The sequence below is a fragment of the Cynoglossus semilaevis genome, chromosome 18 (genome assembly GCF_000523025.1).
Source record: "Cynoglossus semilaevis isolate Cse_v1.0 chromosome 18, Cse_v1.0, whole genome shotgun sequence".
In the NCBI taxonomy this organism is placed as follows: domain Eukaryota; kingdom Metazoa; phylum Chordata; class Actinopteri; order Pleuronectiformes; family Cynoglossidae; genus Cynoglossus; species Cynoglossus semilaevis.
Window position 1 is genome coordinate 3,476,495 of NC_024324.1, and position 8,018 is coordinate 3,484,512.

Below are 8,018 nucleotides of genomic sequence, written 5' to 3' on the forward strand. Positions count from 1 at the left end.
CCAGAAAAAACGGGCGGGACACTAACAACCAACTCCAACACACTGGACATGATGCACAACAACAACAACAACAACAACAACAACAACAACAACACAGTCCCAAGACACAGAGCGAATCTTTTCATACACAACAACAACAAAAAAAAAAACCCAACGACGACAAACACGTCTTTGGGAACGTTAGCATAAAGGAAAGCTTTTGACTAGAATATTGTAATTAAGATAATTTTTTCTTTCTCCTTTAAAACAAAAAAAACATTTCTCATTTTATGGCGACTCTCTGTGTATGTAAGCATTAAGTGTATTATTTGAAAAGGCTGGGAAAAGGAAAAAAAAGAAAAGAAAACAACGACAGGAGAGAAACAAACCACGTGTCGTCTGTCGACGAAGCTGTTTTTAGTCACTGACTTCTTTAACTGTAGCAGTCGGTTATTTGTAAAGACAAAAAAAAAAGTGGAAATAATTGAAGATAATTAATCTTTATCAATCTACACTTTCATTTTATTTTTCCTTTTTATTTCGTCCTAGCATGTCTAATGTTGATCTTTAAAGGTGTATTGCATTAATTTATCTTTTCTCTGATGTTTAAAGACACAAATTGCCTTTGTAGTTTTTGGTGACGCTTTTTGTTCTTCCTATTAACGCTGGGTACAAACGTTCCCTTCAGGTTATAAGGTTCCGTTGTTCCTTCCTCACGTTTGTTTTTTTTTTGTCGTCTAACCTAAGCTTTTTAATTTTATCTCACATATTTCTCTTTTTCTTTTTCATCTCCTTTTTCTAGTGTTTAATTTTACATCAGGAAACATCTTTAGAAGATGAAGAAAAACGCAGGCCAGGACTGAGGAGGAAGAAGAAAAAAAAGAAAAAGAAAAATCACAAACTTGCGCTTTAGTTTAATTTCTTGCTGCACTCTTGTTTATTTCTATTTAAATGTACGTTTCCCTTTTTTTTCTCACGTTGCACATGAACTGCTTTCACTTTCCCCTGCTTCTGTGCAGCTTGGCCTGTGTGTCGTGTTTCCGGCCGAAGATTCTACGTCACCGCTCGTGGCCACAGCGCGTCCTCGGAGTCGTTCTAAAAAAACAAATCTTCTCCTAGAATCTGACGCGTTTCTTTTCATCTGAACTCATCTTAACGCAGCACTCGATGAAAACCAGGTGGGCTCCATGGACCACCGTGCCAACGACTGGGCCTTGTCCAAATCCATAACAACCTTCTAACCATAGACAACAACCCATTGACAAGATTTACCCAACTTGGCCACCAGGGTCCCTTCAAACATCACACCACATCTACTGTACATGGCTTAAAAACTGGAACAAAATACTGTAACTTTGGAGACTGCAATGACAGCACTGGTTAGAGGTGAGGCGCTGTGACAAGGCCTGTCCTCGTCCCCTCTTACCTGAGGGACACAACTGACCCACAAACACCACTGCTGCTCTTACATTAGCTACACTACAGCTACACCGCCCCCTCCATCACTAACTCTACAGGCAGCTGTTTCCTGAGGACTGGACTGACATCACAGTCAGACAGACTTGTGGTCCCTCACAAAGAGACCAAGTCTCTTTTCCCCACGGGCCAAGAAACAAGTCCATGTCCCTTGAAACTCACACACAAACAGGCCGTGGCTGAAGGTGAAGCACACGTGGTTTCTGTTCAGGTAGAAACACCAGAACTCCAGCCTGTCTCCAGACGACTGCTTCTCTTAGGGAGACGTCGGAGTCGTCAGAGCTGAGGAGAATACTCCCGGTCTAGAAACTCCAGATCTAGAAACTCCCGATCCAGCCGTCGGGTGATTTGTAACGGCCGTATTTTTTACATCGTCGAATCAATCGGTACTAAGGTCACGCCCCCGCAGTTAGTCGACGTTAGCTGGCGTTTTCTGCCCTGCCGCGTTCGTGTGACGTTGTTTTCTTTGGGCTGTACGTTAATGTGAAGTAGACACAGTGGAAGTGCTGTCCCAACATCACCATCAACGCAGCTGTCCCTCCCCTTACCCCTCCACTTCCTCTGTCTCCCTATGTCTTTGTCCACGCCGTCCCCCGTCCCTCCTCATAGGACCTAAGGTACTGAACTTTTTCTGTAAAAATCCAAAGACTCACAGTATTTCTACTCCCTCTTTTCATGACTTCCTTCATGGCCACATCATTCTCTCCCCTCTTTGTCTCTCTCTGTCTTTTTGTCTCTCTGTCCCTCTTAGAGGTTCTGGTCTCTGAGTCCAGTTGCTTAATCGTACATGAAAAGACATATAAATATATATAAATGTATATTCACAAATGTTTTAAACCTTCAAAGTGCCTACCATTTGGAAATGTACTTGCTCAAGGTGAGCACGTGGCGGTGTCTACACACACACACACACAAACACACACACAGAAGAAGAAGAAAAAGAAGGGGTGGAACCGACTGGACTGGCGTTCTGTGAGCATGGATGACTGTAATGGTAACGATTTTTTTTAGTCTTACAAAAGCTGACAGTATTGTACCTATAAGTTGAAACAACACTACTGAATAAACATTGTGGCCTAATAATCAACCGGGTCCATGTGTTGTTTCATTTGTTTCCATTTTCAAAGTCTTTAAGGACTTTAAGTTCAATATTCATTTTTTTTTTTTTTACGACCAATCAAGTAGAAGTAGTTTTCATTTGTGTGCTGCTCATAACGAAAACCGCCACTGAGAATCGTTAAATAAGTTGTGCTCATAACGAAAACCGCCACTGAGAACCGTTAAATAAGTTGATAATAATATTCAAATTAAGATGAATAAAATTAAACTTTTTCGCATAGTTAAAGCCGACTGAACAGAAAGCGAACAGAGCTTTACGCCATTTGTTACGCCAATAATTTGAAACGAAAAAGTGACTAATTTGAGCTGTAAACGCCTCATCATCCACCGCGACGTTAACCCGACATTAGCGACATTTGGTTTGTTCCTACCTTGATTCTTCAACAGTCGTCAGAAGTGTCTCCAGATGTCAGGCGTGTGACGTGTCAGACTTGACAGGTCGGCACTTCAGGTATGTGACATCACACCGTGTTCATCTAAAAAAACATAAAAAACAAAATGTTAAATGACCAACTTTCACAACGTGCTGCAGCAGCTGCTGTTACTGGTACCAGGTCGATGCCGCGTGCTGCAGCAGCTGCTGTTACTGGTATCAGGTCGATGCCGATACCAGTAACAGCATCAATACCAATACATTCTCAAAGCATGTCTGACTGACTGTCTCTGTCCATTGTCTTCCAGATATTTCTCCAGCTTTTCCTGCATGATGTTCTAAGAGTTTGTGAGTTTGTCTTTCCAGTCCTCTTTGACACCTCATCGTCTTTCTGTCCTGTTACATCGTTCACACTGAAGGCTATCAAACCTCATTAATCATTTTCAAGGTAAGTTCTTTCAAAACTATAATGTCTTAACTAACTTAATTATTTTAATTCTTATGTCAATCAATTTCATCATGCTTCAGTTGTGCTGTGGAGTAGTCTTTAATTAACCAAATGGTTCAAATCCCCCGCCGGGTCACCTTCAAATAAATTAACTCACTGCATCATTATTTCACGCTTCCCTCAAAAACTCTTTAAGATGGAAAACAACCAGATTTCATTTATTTCTTAGGGAAAAGCAGTAGTAAAATAGATCTGGCCTAACCAGAACTGCCATCAACTCACTGCTTTGTCCCAGCGCCACAACATTTAGACGTGATTTAGCTCCTGAGTATTTTTCTGCACTAAACCCTCTGATCCCAGGAAGCACTCAGCGCCGCTCACGACGGCAAATCACGAGGGAGGTTCTGAGATTGGTTTGCTGAAAAAAAAAGTGGCGAAATACTGATCTGGTACGGGTCGCCGCTGTCGCCCTCTTTGACCAATCAGACCTTAAACAGACTCAAAAAGCAATAGGAAAAGAAAAGTCGGAAAATAATCAGCCTGCGATGGAGATGAGGTTTTCGCCCAGGGGTAAATATCCTGACTTTATAGACAGCCGTGAAGAGAATTAACTTTTTAAGTGGCTTTTTGTCCCTGTGAAATACGTCCTGGGGGCAGACTGAATCAATCGACCGCTCCTTCTAACCACCAGGACTGATGTCTTGTTCAAAAACCATTTGGACCAATCAGAGAAAGCGGAGAGAGACGTCCACTTCTGTTATTTGTTGAATCTGTGGGGCAGGCACGTCAGCTGTAAATCACATCATACACCGCACTGTTTTCCTGGTATAAACAGACTCATTAGCAGCTGACGGTGATGTGAGCAGACTGCTAACGTCCAGGGCTATTTTCAAATAAGCGCGACCTGACAGCTCTCCACGGTAATCTGCTCTAAATTAGAAGGAATTCAATTTTTCCTGCCAAGATCCTCCGCTGGGATCAAACAGTCTCATAAAAGCATTTCCATGTCATCGACTCTGGGCTGTTTTGACATTTGACTCAAAAAACTAAACTGATAAATGTTTTTAAACACAAAGCTGCCAGTCTGGGACAGATGGCCATAAAAATAAAGATGAATTATAACTATTAAAAAAAAAAAAAAAAACAAACCCAAACTGAGTTTTACAACTGCCCTAAATTATAAAGCATGAAATGTTACAATGTTTATTAAAGAAAAATGCCATAAAAGTTACTTTAAAAACAACAAGCGAAAGATTTCTCAACTTGTTGCAAAAAGTTTTGGATAAAAGTTAACTGTACATTAGCACAGCAGTCTTGTAATAAGTCAAAATTTTAGCAGGAATAGCTAAATAAGCTAGTTAGCTGAATAGTTAAATAAATAGCCATAAGTAACTAAAAGTTAGACTATGGTTTGTTAAAACGTACGCCAAATCAGATAAGATTTTACTAATATAACTAGTCACTCCTGAAAACCGAGCTAATGTGATGCTAGCAACGTACAACATTAAGCTAGAAGCTACAAACTAGTTTAAATACAACTGTAACTTTATGGACTGTTCCAGGGCACGTTCGACCCTGAGGCCACACTTTGGACATCAGCTGGTGTTTATTAACCAACCGTGGGCATCGACCACTGACCTACTGAGGCTGTTTGCTGTGTCCTTGTCCTCTCTTCTGTTTGGTCCAGGATGTCCCTCTTGGTCCTGGTCCAGCCCCGCCTCGGTCTTCACCCATGAGCTCTTACGAGTCCTGACAGCGTGTTTACGTTGGACGCCGGTTCTGTAGAATTTCTGCGTGGTTTGGCGCTGAGCGGCGGTCGACAGCCGACGGCTTCATTTTATCAGGTCTGCAGCCACAGAGGGAGAAAAGAATGCGAAACACTGAGACAAAGGAGAAGAGTGGAAGATAAACACAGCAAATATATAAAATGCTCCCAAATCCTTTGGGTCATACATTTATCCAAGTGTGGTTTACATTTGCATTTTTCTCTGCACACAAGAGCACAAACAGCCCATAAATCCTGGCTGCACTCTGAGTCAAAGTGCAGATTAAAAGAACAAACACATGAGCGCACACAAACGGTTTGGAAATGTTTGTTACTACATCAGTCTGAATGGAGAGCTCCCCTCCTCCTCCTCCTCTTCCTCCTCATTGGCTGCCTGGCTCCACCACCCCCTCGATGCCTCCCATCCTGGTGGTGGGATGCCTTGTACAAACTGCCTCTGAGCAAATATTAGAGCACACTGACCTGACCTGGTTCCTCAGAAAGAGGAGTCTTTACTTAAAAAAAAAACAAAAAAAAAAAACATGTCTGCTTCCTCCTCTTAATCCTCAGAGATCTAACCCCCCCACTCCTCCCCTCTCTCCTCTCTCTCTCTCTCCTCCCTCAGGGTGACACCATCCTGACAGTACAGGCCTATTTGGATTCTGCACTGATGCGTGCTCATGCAGTCCCTCTTAAGTCTTCAAAAAAGGAAAACGTCGCAAGATGATACGCACGCAGCGCGAGCGCCGCAGACCACGCGGCGCCAGCCGCAGCCGCCCATATGTAAATGAGACACCGTGTCACATCACGACCCAGCCCGGATCCAACGTCAGAAAAAGAAAGTCGGTGGAATCGCTGTGAGTGACACTGAGGAACTTCAGATCTTGATTCTTCTTTATCATTTTCGTCCGTCTGTGGTGACGTCTGGTTCAAAGGGTGTGCAAAAAAATAAATAAATAAAAAAGACATTCATTTTTAGAATTAAAAAAGAAGTCAAACTCTGTTAAAAACGAATTCTAGAAAAAGCCAAAGCCAAGTCAAATCCTTCAAAACACTCACTGAAAAAACAGCCCCAAACCATTACAGAGCCTCTCCTATGCATTTTTAGCTTAGTACGTATCTATCCACGTTCATTCCTATTTTTTTTTTTAAACATATGTGACAACAACACCCCCCCCTTGAACCCATTTTTTAAACATATGTGACAACAACACCCCCTTCAACCCATTCAGACCAAATCTGTTACAGCTGCTTCAAACTGCGGCTGAATGATCTCACAGACCAAAATACAATTCCTGAATTAAACGCAATATCGTGGCAGGAATCGTAGCTGTTCTAGTGGTTTACTGAAGTATTACAGTTGTTACAGTTATTTGAGAACTGATCTGAGGAGTTTGTCGGCGAGTCGTAGGAAGCAGAAAGCACAGAGACTCCTTTTAATATCTTCACTTAAGTTAAAAAACCAAAGGTAACTGAACCTCATGCTGCCTCCTAATTACTCGGCTCCTCGACTAAACGTGCTCTGATAATGAAAACCAAACAACCGCCTCCGTTTACTCCTGATAGGATTTAGAAAATCATTTTCCTCCGTTTCGGTAGCTCCGCTCTCTGAACATTAGTCATTAATCTGCTCCTCATCTTCCACAGGTTTCATCTGAAACACGATATTATTACCACCCTCGCCGTCCTCAACGCCGGTCCAGGTCCTCAGAGGGAAGAGTGGAGGTCGGTTTGTTTCTGATTACGCTGCGGCGTTTATGTACTAATTACATCTGAAGCTGCAGGGAGGAAAACTTCTGTGGATTTGGTGCTGGAAGCTCATGGGAACGCTGGGTTTTCTTTTGCTGCGGCTGGAAGTAGTGGGATGGTTTGAATTATGGGATTTTTTTTTTCTCGTCTCCATCTGCCATCGTTCACCTCTCTCTGGTATATTTTAGGGGTGAAATATGTCCAGCGTAGTGAAAAGTGAAGCGGCTGCGTCAATCAGACCGGCAGGAAAGGCAGAGTTCAGGTGTTGAAAGTTGCATGAATAACTTGTGTCATAAATCCCAGAGACCAGATATTTCAATTTGCAGTCAAGTCACAGCGCGCTGCACTCATCTCCCTCTTTAGTCTTTAATATATTTTTATGGTATATGCCACGACAGAGGGAGGCCACGTCTTCCAGCTGCTGAACTCTCACAGACCTTGTGTTTCCCACAGACCTGGATCTGCACCAGCGCCTTTGTCTTCTCCCACTGACGGCAGCGCTGTGACGATGATGACAGCCTTGGATCCACCCATAAATCATCGCAGAGGAAGAGGACGCGTGTTTGAACCGTCTGATCTGATGCAGATAATATGAGGCCGACATACAGAGAGTGTGTGACAGCTGGACTCCTGGGGAGTCCCTCACCTTTAGCCGCTGCTCAAAGATGAAGGTAGAAAAGAGAGCACATGAATCCTGGATCGCCCTGGTGGTGATGACGATGATGACGTTCACACAAAGTCTTTTCACATTTCAAAAGTCTCCTGACAGGTTAACATGGAACTCCAAACTGTGGAACAAGGACAAAAGAGACCATTCTCTGTTATTGGTGTGACTCTAAGTTTCACTTTTCTTGAAATGCTTTACAATTCTTTAACTTTAAGCTTCATTGTCCATCTTTGAACTATCTATTACAGTAAAAAAAAAACAAAAAAACATTGTTCTGACTCCTGACATGCTCATATGTAAAAATTTGTTAGAAATTAAATAGCCATACAATACTATAGTAAGGCTATTGATTTCTAACACAAAATATTGTCATATGACCATGTTTTGGGGCATTTTAAGGCATTTTAGGATTTTCTTTTATTTATTTTTCACGATGGTAAGG

General features: G+C 42.3%; 1 long non-coding RNA gene across 1 annotated transcript in view; it reads right to left on the bottom strand.

Annotated features, from left to right (window-relative positions):
- LOC107989955 (uncharacterized) overlaps positions 1 to 5,748 on the bottom strand; it is a 6,196-nt gene extending 448 nt beyond the window's left edge. Inside the window, exons 1-2 of the long non-coding RNA XR_003052666.1 lie at positions 5,034 to 5,748; positions 2,946 to 3,050 (exon numbers count right to left, since the gene is read on the bottom strand). This is a non-coding gene — a long non-coding RNA (uncharacterized LOC107989955). The remainder of the gene's footprint in view (positions 1 to 2,945; positions 3,051 to 5,033) is intronic.
- Positions 5,749 to 8,018: the final 2,270 nt, after the last annotated feature.